This window comes from Cajanus cajan, chromosome 4, assembly GCF_000230855.2.
Source record: "Cajanus cajan strain Asha chromosome 4, NIPB_CcT2T_4, whole genome shotgun sequence".
Taxonomy (NCBI): domain Eukaryota; kingdom Viridiplantae; phylum Streptophyta; class Magnoliopsida; order Fabales; family Fabaceae; genus Cajanus; species Cajanus cajan.
Genome location: NC_138520.1, coordinates 62,442,512 through 62,456,504, shown reverse-complemented (window position 1 = coordinate 62,456,504; position 13,993 = coordinate 62,442,512).

The window sequence follows — 13,993 nt, the reverse complement described above, 5'->3', positions numbered from 1 at the left end:
GACCGGTCACTATTAATTTTTTTAAAAAAATTATTCATTACACATATATTTCATAATTATAATTTTTAATAAAATTCATACAATGTCTTAAATAAGTCCCAAAAAATTTTTAGTCAATATAATATTGATAGAGCAACCATATAAACTATTTAAATCACATTAACTTATATATAATTAATATATAATTTTAAATTAAAAATATATTATATAAATTATTTAAATCAATTAACAAAACATATTAATTTAGTAATTATTAAGATGTTAAATATATAATCACATTCACTTGAATTTAAAATTATCTTTATTTTTATATTATACCAATAAATACATGAAAAGTAGCATATATATATATACATATATATATATATATATATATATATATATATATATGAGGGGGTTATAATTACACCGGTGTAACTTTTACTAAGTATTACACTGCTCAATAACTTTATATTAAATGTGAATTTAGTAAATAACAACTTGAAGGTAATCAAAGTGTTTAGATTTTAGTGTATTTTGAAATGAATATATTACGTCAATTTTGTTTTATAAAAATGAAGTATCAAATCATCTTGGATTAATATAAAATTTTGTATATATAATCTAAGAGATATAAACTTTTAATCTAACGGTTGAATTTACAAAATTCACATTTAATATAAAGTTATTAAGCGGTGTAATACTTAGTAAAAGTTATACCGGTATATATATATATATATATCAGCCATAATTGTTAAAACACAATTTTAGAATTAGAGATACTATAAAATGATTTTAGATCATATAAGTAACAAGTATTAAAGAATGGATCAATGGTAAACAAGCCTTTAGAATTTTTTGAAGCTATCACACTTGTCGTAGCCTGTGCTTGTTAGGTGTCGTGTTTGCAGACATAGGGTAGCATGAAGAAGCAGCATTGCAGGGCACTTGGAAAAAGAAATTAAAAAATTATGAACTGGTGTTTGAACCAACCCGGAATTCAGTGGTTTAATAATAAAAAAAGAAAAATAGCCTGATAATATTGGTTTATAACAGTTTGCTAACATATATAACCGATCTAATAAGAGGCTCGAATCAATCATATGCCCAGTTCCCAATTTAACCGATTAGTCTGAACTAATTTTTAAAATATCGGTAGAAATTACATAAACTACATTGGTTTTTGTACAAATTGGTGTAATATGTTGAACACTTTTTTATATCAATTTATGTTGAATAAATACAGTATTAATTTTGAATAAAATTTAAAAATATATTATGTGATATTATAATTTATATTTATATTTTTTTAATAATATATTAATTCATATTATATTTATAATATAAGTAAAAATAATTTTTAATAATAAATATTATATTTCTATATATGTGTTATGTGTTGACAATTTTTTTTTTTAGTAGCGAACACTCACTCTCTTTCACGTAGATTCGTCATTGGCATCAATGAAGAAGTAAAATAACAAAGATTCTTAAGATTGAATGAAGATTTTTCCAATAAGGTAGACAAACTTCCTCTTCAATACTGGAACAACTACATTTTTGTAGAGCTATGGAAATTTTCTTGTGGTTAACAATTTCAACTTGGTGGCTTGTTCGAGGGTAGTTGGCGTGGGCATTGGGCAACAGTTGGCTGATTTCATTGACTCGATTTAACTCAAAATTGACTTAGATGTATTTAAGTTTTGAAATTAAACTTAAGATTAAAATATTTTTTTAATTATTATAATTTTACTTTCTTTATTTTTTTTAATTTTTATAATTTAAAATATACATTTTTTAGTTTTGTAACGCATGCATCATTTCTCTTATACATGTTAATGTTGTAGAAGTTTTTAATTTTGTGAGATAAAAAAAATGTGTTTGAGCATCATAAGTAAGGATAAAAAAAAATATGAAATTTCGAAAAACTTAACTTAGGATAAATTCAATATCAATAACACAAAATTGAATATCTATACTATTTCAAAAATAATTATTATTTTTATATGGCAAACACATATATGCGTAATCTAAAATTCTAAAGCACCTAAAATAAATTATCTCTAAAAAATGTTATGACATTGACCTTAAGGACTTATCCACATTACAAACCCAAAAGAGAAAGCTAAAATATTTTGGATGTGTAAAACAATTAAGCGGAGACCTCTATTTATAGAGTTACAAAGAGCTTACGTGGAACTTGTAAACAATCCAAAAATTAAGGAGATTAAGCTTATCCAAAAACGATTGTTAGAAAATAAAATATTTGATTCGGATAAAGTTAGATAAAATTTTGAAGACCGGATCAACTTTTAAAACGAAATAGTATTTCCATATAAGGTTTGCCTCAATTAAATAAAAAAAATTTAAAGTAATCAAAAATAAAAATATTTTTGGATCCCATTTTTTGCACATGCAATGGAGGACAAATTAGTAGATTTGCACTACTTATGAGACTCATTCTCATTTACACGAGTCTAACACTCATTGCTTGTTTCTTTAATAGTATAAGGAACACATTAATATATAAAAGACTTAAGTCTTAAAAGGATCAAGTAATATGAAACTTCTTTTGAAATAAAAACACATGTTATCACATATGCAATAAAAATTAATGACAGAGTAAAATAATTTAAAAAATTGTAAATATAAAGACGGAAAAAAAATATATTAAAATTATAGAGATTAAAAAAATTTAAAAAATAAATATAAGAACTATAAATGTCTATTTTTAAATTATATAAATTAAAAGATAAAGTAAATAAAATTATAGAAAAAAATAATTTAACCCAAATTTAATATATCTTTTTTTACTGGTTTAATTTATAATCCAAGTCGTTCTAATTTAGTATAGTGTTGTATATTTTCTTAAAAGTATGAATTTTTAAAGTAATTGAGTTTTAATAATAAAAATAATATGATAATAATTAATATACTTATGATAATATTTTTATTTTAAAAATATATCATAAAATATATTTAATTTAAAGCGTATTACTACGGTACCTTCATAAATTAAGGTATTTGGATACAAGTCTTTTTATCATTAGGTTATATGTTTCACTTTTATATAACTTTTCTCTTCACATTTCAATCACTTTCTTGTACATATTATTTATTTAATAAAAGTGTGAAAATACAATTTTATAATTATAAAATGTCGAATGATTTGTAATACTAATTCGATTCAACAAAAGGTAAAAATTTTAATTTCTATTTTATTTGTTCACTAATTTTGAATGTTCAGAATGCTTCTAGTCAACTATTTAACACAAGCGTAAAATTATAACATCACAAAAAATTAAATAAAAATTATTTTTAATTTAAAAATTAACAATTTCAAAATTCATCAAATTTGTGCCGTACGATAAAATTTATCTAATTAAAATTATATAATTATACAATTTAATTATATAATACTAATATTAATATATTATATTAAAACGTTGGGTCATTCTGGTCTAATCTAATATATTTGGGTTTTGATATGGTCAAATTTAGGTTCAAGTACACAACAATTAAGCTAAAATTTCTAACCAAATAAAGATTTAGTCATCTTTTGCATAGATGATACGGAGCGCCACAATGTAACGTGAGAATTGAGAAGTCAATCCATTAAGTATATATTGACTAGGCATGACAACTAGGCCGGACGCGATGGAGCGGGTTTTATATTTTGGGAGTTGTTACTGTACCCCTGATAAATAAGGGGTTTTGGTACTGTAGCTGATGTGTATATGTACACATCATCTAAATGCCATGTCAAATGCCATGTCAGCCTATAAAAATTATTTTATATTTAAATTTTTACATTATTTATTTTTATAATTATAGATCTCCTCTTTCTTCCCTCCGTCTCTCACCTCTCCCCTTCGTCCGTCTCCCACCTCTCTCTCTCCCCTCCGTCTCCCACCTCTTCCTCGCCCCTCTGTCTCCCACTCTCTTCCCCTCCGCTTCAACCCCTCCCCCTACTTCTTCAACTCCCTCGCCACAGCCATTTGCCACTCCTCCCTCCCCTCCTCCTCCGCCCCTGCCCTCCACTACTCCCTCCTCTCCACCCTCGACCATGACCCCTCCAAGGTTGCCTTTGTCTCCGAGGACATCTCCCTCGACCCCACTGTCCGCTTCTGTTTTCATTTTTTATTTTTTATTTATTTAAAATTTACGTAAATAAAAACTTTGACGGTTTTATTTTTTTTCGTATGTTTCTGCAAGTTTCTCGGTTCGTGAAGATATAGGGGAAAATGGAAACAGAATTTGTAGACGTACCCTTCGCGAACGAGTGAGAACAAGAACGTGACCGGATTTCTGAGTTCTGGGTTCAGGCAAGGCCGTCCTGGTTTTTCCCCTCTGCTTCCTAGTTTTTCCCTTCTTCTTCTTCTTATTTTTTTTTTCGTTATCTCACTCACGTTGGATTCAATTCCGGGAGTATTCATAGATATCATTGCATGCTTTTATACTTGTCTATTTATACTATGGAGTAGTTAAATTGCTTCTCCGCTATCAAAGTATCATAGCAAAAAGAAGAAACATATGAACAATGCATGAAGTGAATTAATGATTGTTTACAAAATTCTTTTGTCGTGCTCTATCCGTTTAAATGTTCTAACTTTTGTGAGCATTTTGAATCGAAAATGATTGCTACTTGCTTCGATTAAGGGAGTACTACAATTATAATGTATGTAGAAACTGCAACTACCTCATTTTTATTATTCTCTCCGTTTTTTGTTACCTTTTTCTGCGACAGACTATAACAACATAATTTTCATGTTATAGAAAGAAAATAGATATGTTTACATTAAGAACTTTGTTTTGGATTAGAAAATAAATTTCATTGATTCGAAGCTTTACCAAGTGAACCAATGTATGTATATATGGAGGCTGTTATTAAATGCCAAAAAAACAAAGCTATTACACATGCATATAAGATTTTAATGTAGTCACCGAAAGGAAATACTGAAGTTATTATAGCACAATGGGGTCCTCAACATTAAAATTTGTTATTCATGTAAAATTCTGGCTGACTTTAGCCTAGTTAGTACAATAAAGTTTTCCTGATATGACTTGCCACCCTCAGTCATTCTTTCGCATAGCTTTATGCATTATGTTCTTTTTTATGCATCCCAGGTTTAGCAAAAATAGTGCAATAAATATATCAATTTTTTTATTTTGCAGTTTTTTATTTTAAACGGTGAGCTAGATTTAGTGACTTGCAGTCCTGGAAATAAAGTTACCTGTAACATCATTTAGCAGGTTTAAAAGTGGTAGAAACTTTTTCTCAAGTCATTTAGTTAGGGGCTCTTTGTACCTTAATATCCTTCATGTACAACGAGAAAATGTATGATTGCTATGAGAACTAGAGTACATTGAATGGAAATTTGAAAGTGTATATATATCATCTACCCTGGCCGAATAACTATTTTTATTTGCATTGCCTAGAAAAGTTATATTGGTTTGCTATTATGGAAGTAAGGGGTTACATAGCTGTATTCAGGATTGTGAAATATTATGTTAAACTATTTTTATGGGAACTGGGGACATCTTGTAATTTTCATGCTAAACATGAGTATTGAATTCCTTTATCCTTTAAGTATTTGCACTGGAAGTTTGGAATGCAATTATGGACAAATAAAAATCTCATCTAAATTTTCCCTTAAGGAGGTGATTTATTGTACTAATTCCATCATTGATTTCTTGTTATCTCTTCCTATGAAACACTGAAACCTCTCTAATTCAAAGCGTCAAACATGTTTCCAACACCCACGCTTCCCAACACCCCAAATCAGGTTCCCAATTAAAAGAGTATTTGTTGTTGGCTTGGACACCTGAATCGATAGTAGACACTTGAGAGAACTCCATATGGATGGACACACACAAATATTACTAAATATATATATATATATATATATATATATATATATATTTAACTTTTAGATAAGTCAACTTAAAATATAATATAAAGTTTTAAAAAATCATTTTTCTTGCTTTTTTTGAGGTCTGTTATCATATAAAAAATATAGAAGGTTGTTTTAAAAGAGTGAATATACCAGCAATTTAGATATTGTGTTATGTTACTTGTTTCATTTCATCAGAGTCTTTTTGTGTGTATGCATTGTCCCAACGTCCTATATTTTAGGCATTAACCGTGACAGGGTGTTCATATCCGTGTTGTGTCCAATGTTAATGTCAGAGTCCACACTTCATAAATGTCTTCTCTTAACATAATCTATATAGCCTAACACAAGGCAACCCTCTTCCATGGGTACCACCAGTAAATTTTTCTAGTGAGGATTAAATATGTTTAGTCTCTAAACTTTTGTCCATTTTTTTTTTAGTCCTGAAACAATTTTTTTTTATTAATTTTAGTCTCTGAACTTTTTCCAAATTTCACTTTTAGTCCTTGAACTTTTTCCAAATTTTTTTTAGGAACTAAAACCAAATAAAATTTGTTGAAGGGCTAAAAACAAATATTGACAAAAGTTCAGGGGCTAAAAAACATATTTAATCCTTCTAGTTTCATGTTTTAAGCTACTTGTTGTACTCTGTTTTGCATGTTATTAGACTATTAGGTTCCTATTTACATTCAGAAACTGCTTTTGCATCTTCAGCCCTTTCCTTGCATCCCCTCAAGATTTTTTCTTTGGGCATTACTACTAAACCCTCTATAAAAGAAGGGTTTTGACATGCAGATCGAATTTAATAACAATGGTTTCATCTTACTCACTGAAAATACCCTGGTTTTGCCTACATATTACAGATTGATTCACACTATGCTACCTTCACTACAAAAGACCCTACTTCAACCGTACATTGGAAACTCTCATACATTAGCAAAGCTCTCATTTCTCGAGTTTCTTCAATTCATTACCAATAGTTTTAGCAAAAACCAATTAAGGCAGGTGCAATTCACAATATCAAGGCAGTAGTTGTTGATCTCTGATTAAGTAGATTTGTGGCCTAAAACCATGGTTCCGGGTAGCTGCTAGAGTAGAAGTCTGAAAATAACGTCTTTTTAGCATCTACTTTAGAAAGTAAAGTAGTAGCAACAAGAAGAAACAAGAGGAAGTAGTTAGAAGCCATCTATGCTTTCATAAAGTACACAAAACTTCTCTTCTATATAAAACAATGTAGGCTAAATTTGGTCAATTAAGTTATTCAATGTCGTTGGAGTTGCTTTTACGTAAAAGTAAAAATAATGCTAGTTTTGTGATGTTAAAGTTGATGGTATTGGTATGCCATGTAAGCCATTTTTCTTTTCTATTTGGCCATGATTAAAAGAATAGGATTCTTGACGGTAAAAGAATAAACATGTGCTAGGTAGGGGTGTGCAAAAAATCCGAACCAAACCGAACCATTTAAAACTGAACCGAACTGATCCAAAAAATAACCGATCTAAACAAGAAATATCCGAACCGAACCGGTTTTAAAAAAACTAATTAACCGAACCATTTTGTTTAAAACGGATCGAATCAAAAATAGTTTTAAAAGTCCATTTTAACCAAACACCGAAACACGGAACGCAAGTTATGCAATTCAAATCTCCTACCCAGCCCTTAGTCCACGACTCCACCACGCGATTCTGAAGGGAAAAAATTAGCTAAATCCGTAATTCCCAAAAGGGGTTTGTGATGCGTTCCCTCTATCTGTTTGCCTCATTGTTAAAATCCATGGGTTTCTTGTCATACATTATACATATTAGTATATATCTTTGTTTTGCATGCCTTTTTGTTGGTGCAGGGTGTGGGTATGTGATGTAGGAAGTTAATAAGGAAGCCACGTGGCAGCCAATCAATTTAATTTTGATAATCAGTTTAATTTTGATAATTCTGTTAGGATTTTCCAATTTTGTGTTGTTGGTTGTTTTAGTCAGTTGGTGTAATGCACCACTATTTAATCTTTTGAAAATAATCTTCTTGTAATTTTTTTTCTCTATTTGATATACAATTCTTCGGATTCATCTTTGAAATCCCTAAATCCATAAGTTCTTCGAATAATCTCTATTCCTAGAACTACCGTCATCAGTATGATCATATCGAGGGAAAAAATCTGGGTAATTTTTAAGTTTTCAGTGTACACTGTTGCTGTGAGATGCACTAAGGCATGTTGGCATTTGTTGGTTCCTTGGAAATATATTTTTGTAGTTTTTCATTTGTGGAGCTAATTAGGTTTAGAACCAACATCCACTGACAAATTAGCTTGTTCTGTAGTACATCAAACAAATGTATTTTGAGTTCTGTAGTTTTCATTTTTCTTTATGTTATCAGCAATATTACTGCCAGATTAGTGCATATTCATTCTGTTTGTGCATCTCCACAATATGTCTGTTTTGCCTTCTAAGTATTCAAATTTCATACTTATTATAGGATTCAATCTGAAGGACACGGTCGAGAGGCCTGTAGGTTTCTCCATGCAGCTGGGCCTTCAAAGGTTTGCTTTTATTGTTGTATGTTGAAAAACACCTTTTTTTGGGGATCCTAAAGCCTCTTGGTCTAAAATTTCTCCTTTCAACATAGGCTTGTTGTACTGGTCATGACTTTTCCCTTCTGATCTGTGTTTGAAAAACACCTTTTTTAATTTGTTTTTTATAGTCAATGGCATCTGTTTTGACCAACTAGTCACAAACGTTTTATACTTTCTCCAAGTTATGCAAATTGATTTCTCATTTAAGTTTTAAACCATGGGCTCAAATGTTTTGACTCCAATATTAAAGAAAAGATTCACTAATTGAATCTGTTGGAAAGTGTCTCCTATTTAAGCAGAACATTTCCTATTCAGTGGCTGCATATTGGGTGTTTGTTTATTTATTTTTTAAATAATCAGGGTTTAACTTGTATTGTTTTCGTAGTTTCTTTATTTTCCTGGTTTTCTAATATTAGAGATTGTAAATCATGTGTATGTAATTAATAGTGTTGAGGATTTCCCAAAGCAATTCAGAAATCCTTTGATCTGTCTCAAGTAGATAATCTCAGTTTTGCTATAATAATTTGAATGCGGGCCTGCGTTATATTCTATGGAAATCCCTGATATGTGGTATACAAAAAAAAGAATTGAAACTACCATTATATTCTTGAGAGTGGATGTCCAAATTGGTCCTCAAAAGATATATGTCATGTCACATTAGTCATCCATTTCTAAAGATTGGTCCAAATTTGCCATTATAGGATGAATTTAACTTGCATGCAATTGGAGGACAATAAATTCCATTCTTCATTGTCATATAGCCCTTCAAATAGATGATCCAAATCACTTTATCTTGTCTTCCATCTACTTGATTCTTTCCCTGAATAGTATATCCTAAAGTCGCATGCTTCTAGTTCTAGTGTTCAAACAACTTGTATTAAACTCACACAGAAGCTTGAATTTAAATTACTAAATTACTCATGTGAATTTTATGCTTGCATCGCTGTATATATTTAATTTTTCTTTTCTTAGTGTTTTTTTTTATGCCAAGAAAATGTCCAAGTCTGATGTCACAACTCACAATGACTCTTTCTTTGATGATTTTCCAAAGTGTAGTTTAGGGTCTGTTACTCTCAAACATTTAGGTAATGTATATATGCTCTTCAGGTCATAATTACTAGTATAAGTATAGATGGGAATCTTCTCCTGATTGGAAGTCATCAAAAAGTAAAGGTGAATTATAATACATTTGATGATTTAAATATTTTTATATACACACACATTGTCCTATTGTAGTAGTAGTAGTAGTAATAAAAAAAATTTATTATTATTATTATTTATACGACCCAAATAACTGGACCATGAAAAATTGTTCTTTTTAATTATACATTCTATGGTTATTTCTATACTTTTCTACGTTCATCTTTTTAAATAATTCAGGAATGTTTATGTTACTGTATTAAGATTTAAAGGTCTTAAAAAATCTGAATGCACCTTTTCTATCTCGTCCTGCTATTTAAGCTCAAGTCCTTACTAAAATTCTTTACTGCTACTGTATTAAGATTTGGCATTTTGGCTTGTGAGACGCCAGGCATTTAAGTTGAGAAATTTGGTTGTAGTTTGGGTTTGGAAAGTGAATTCTGTTCTGTCCCGTGTTCAATGTTCCTGGTTGTCATCTCCTTTCTCTGTTTTATTGGACTTAGCTCGGTTTAGAAATTCAAACTGCTCTATTATTTTGACCCCTTCCAAAAGCTCTATATGGTTTTTTAAACACGTCTGCTACAAAGTGTAAATACTTATATACCTTGCTATTTTAACATTTGCTACAGTGATTAAAAATTAAACAATATACTACTGTAGATGTTACTGTTGTATTAGCAGAACCCTCAAAATATTTGATAAAATCTTATATGGTGTGAGTTGTAATTCTTAAAATCTGGTTCAAAAAATTGGTTAAAAAAATCTGGTTCAAAAATCTATTTTAAAAAACTGGTTTCAAAAAACTGGTTTCAAATCGGTTTTTATCCGATCCATTTTGGAAATGGATTAATCCATAAATCTGGATCGAAATTGGTTTGAAACTGATCCATTAATTAGGTTCGGTTCAAAATCGGATCAGTAAACCGGATCGGATTGGAATTTACTAAACCGATCCATTTAAACCGGATCGGATCGGTTTGGATCGATTTTTTAAAAAAATCGATCCATGCCCATCCCTAGTGCTAGGTTATGAAAAGGGTAATGGACTTTTAATTTCTAATCCAAATTAATGTTATTGTATACTTTTTATGGTTATGAGCGTGTCTATGTTTTTGCCTAGTATATTACGTGAAATTAAGTTATCCATATTGATCTTTTTTTTTGTTTGTGTTTTGCTATTTGATTATATTATATGCATTAAATACCTAATAGTTATGAGTATTTGACAGGTGATAGCTTCTAATAGTTCTTAAACAACAGAGGGTAAACTTTACATTTGATGGACAACTTGGATGATTTGTCAGCAGTTAATTTAAGTGATGATGGAGATGTTAAACATTCTGTTTCTTCTAAAGAATCTGATGAAAGTGATAGTATGTATCATAATATACAGTGTGATCTAAAAAAAACAATTTTAAAAAACTAATTTTTTAAAAAGTGATTTTTCAAATAAGATTTACTTCTTAAAAAATAGAGAACTTTTTGTAAAGAAAATAAACGTTTTTTTTAAACAATTAAGACTAGCATGTTTTTAATACCAATTTAGACCAACACGTTAAGTAAGTAGAAAATTGTTTATTTTAGTTGAAAAAAAAGATGGTAGCAAAGAATCAATTTTTTAACAAAAAAAATGGTAGAAATTTTATTTCTAATAATCAAAATAACAAAACTGAATAAAGGAGTGAGTGAGACTAAATAACAGAAACAAATCCGAACAGATCTTATCTAATTGTATCATAATTGGATTCAAGTTAATTAGATTCTATCTAATTATCAGCTGCTGTATCCATTATTTCCGGCCTTGGCCTCCTTCAATGTGTATCATATTGCAGGTCTAACAGAAGGAGACTAAGTCTATAGCAGCATTAAAGAGAGTCAGGGAGAAAGCAAGGGATGTCCCAGTGAAAGAACTTAGATCATCTACAATTCGTTGGTCTGGATTATCAATGATTGACTGTGACTGAATTTTATAGAAAGTCTGATTCTTCAAATAGCGATCCATGTAATAGCTTGTCATCCAAGACCTCCATCTCAAAGAAAGTGTTTCTCTTGCATAATCTCTCAAAACAAAAAACTGCAATGAAATGATGAACAAAGTTAGAAACATGTGCAGAAGATTGGAATAAGGGTATGACAAACTAAAACAATACAGAAGGGCATGCATAAATCTTGTTTCTATTCATAATAAAAAATAGTTGAGAAAAAGAGAAGGAGATGGAATATCAGTGTAATTGTTTTACAGACCTACATAAACCTGTTGACAGCTGCTTCAAAAATAACTAAGTCATTAACTAAGAAACCTCATCAAAATTGCTACCATACAATAGTCGTGTATTTCCCTTACATTATTTTTCCTTTTTATTTGGGATAAAATCTTCATGTAATATTTATAAAACCAGGATTTCGTTCATTTGAATATCAATTACAGATTCAGAAGATATGCTACAATGCATTAAGAAACGAAATTACTTCCAAAAAGATCAAAGGAGGAAAATTCATCTTATCTATTGTCTAAGTCCTCATATGACAGATAAGGCTCCAAAACATGAAAGGGTGTGATAAGCACCCAAACACTTGGAGAACCCTCCCTTAAAAGCTAGTTGTCAATGGGGGAGAACCGAGAGCCAGAGAAGTACTCCATCAAGTATTCCATACAACTTGATGTCCAACTTATGCACCCAATAACACCCAAGCCCCTATCAGGGCATAACTTTCAAAAACATTTACGCAATCCATTCATGAGTTAGTATTTTTTTTTCACTCTTGTTTCTTTCAAACTAAGATGCTGGATCATAGGACAGTACACATCACTCTAAGAACTAAAGCAAAGTATAGCAGAGCTATACCTAAGAAAGTGCAGCAATGTGCTCACCGGGATTCCTCCAGCAAAGCCACCCAAGTAGTAAAGTAGTTGCTTCGTGAATTGCTCCTGATCCTTATCTTGCATTAATAAATTCGAAAAGGCTCAGTTTCTTGTTGCCACTTCATACAAAAGTAAACAGCTAACTAAACAAAAACAGCAGAAAACCTCACATCCAAGCTAAACACTATATGCCCAAATAGATGGTAAATGGAAAATAAACAAAAGCAATTATGTCCACATATACTCATTGTTAGATTTCATCTTAAAACCAATTGACATAAAGAACTTGTTTGAATACAAGTTTAGAAGTGTTTTTAAGAATTGTTCTGTCGAAAATAACTTTGTTCTCGGTAGAGAGGTTCTCAAAAGCACCTCTAACTTGTATTCAAGCAAGTTCTAAGTGAAGTTGTCCAATAAATATATAAGTTGCATACCAAAAATTGAGGCAAGCGATATGAGACCTTCCAACACCCCCTCTACATATGCCTATTGGAACAAGCTAGCTTACCAAAATAAGCGATTTACCAAGATGAACTTATAGACTCAAATACTATGTTAGATTCTATCCTAAAACAATTGACATTAACTAAAATTGCATAACATATAAATAAGTTGCAGCCCAAGAATTGAGGCAAGTGATGTAGGACCTTCCAACACTCATGAACTTACTAGCAAGTGCATTGAAGAAGTCTCTCCTCAAGAAATTGAAGCCAACACTGATTCCAGTGGTGGCCAAAGTGAGAGCAAAAACACCAGCAAGCTGCAACCTAGCTGGCACCTTGTCATCTGAAGACTAGTAAGGAGCTGCTACCTTCCAGAATCTTCTGAAAAGAGTCTGCAGATCAGGACTCTCACCCGGTGTAGCAGCTACACCATCACTCTCTTTCTGCACTTCCAACATAATTTTCAAACTTTTCAACACTATTCAATATTCATCAACCAAACCCTTCACAAAATCCAAAAAAGCAGTAACAAACAACACAAGCAAACCTTATCTGGGTCAGGTGGCAATGGAGCCTGTGCTGTAGCAGAAGAAGAGGCACATCTGCTCAAGTTCATCCTCCTGTGACGCCTTCTGCAAATGGGCATGGTTAACACTTGAGAAAATGGGGTAGGCACAACAAAACCAACACGGGGGTGCAATGGAGGGTTGGACTTATAGGTAGAGGAAAAGGTGGATAGTGGGTGCACATGTTGAGTCAGCAAGATCATTTTTTTCCTTTCTGGGTATTCTTAATTTGGCCTAAAACTTTGAGATATGCAAAAACACAATCAATGCTAGGTTTCCGTGTCTTTTATTGTAACCCGATAGTTACCCAACCTTACGGGACTCTACTCTCTGAAAATGAAGGAGTTTTCGAATTTGGCGTGTTGGTATGTTACCTGTCAACCCTCCGTCACCCCCGGCGCCACCGTCACTTTCCACGGCCGCTTTGATGTCCTCTCCCTTTCCGCCACGCTCCTCCTCCACGACTCGCTGGCAATCACAGTCTCCACCTTCGCCGCTCCGCTCGCTGGCCGGCAGAAAGGGAAGAAACAGAAAGATTCTGA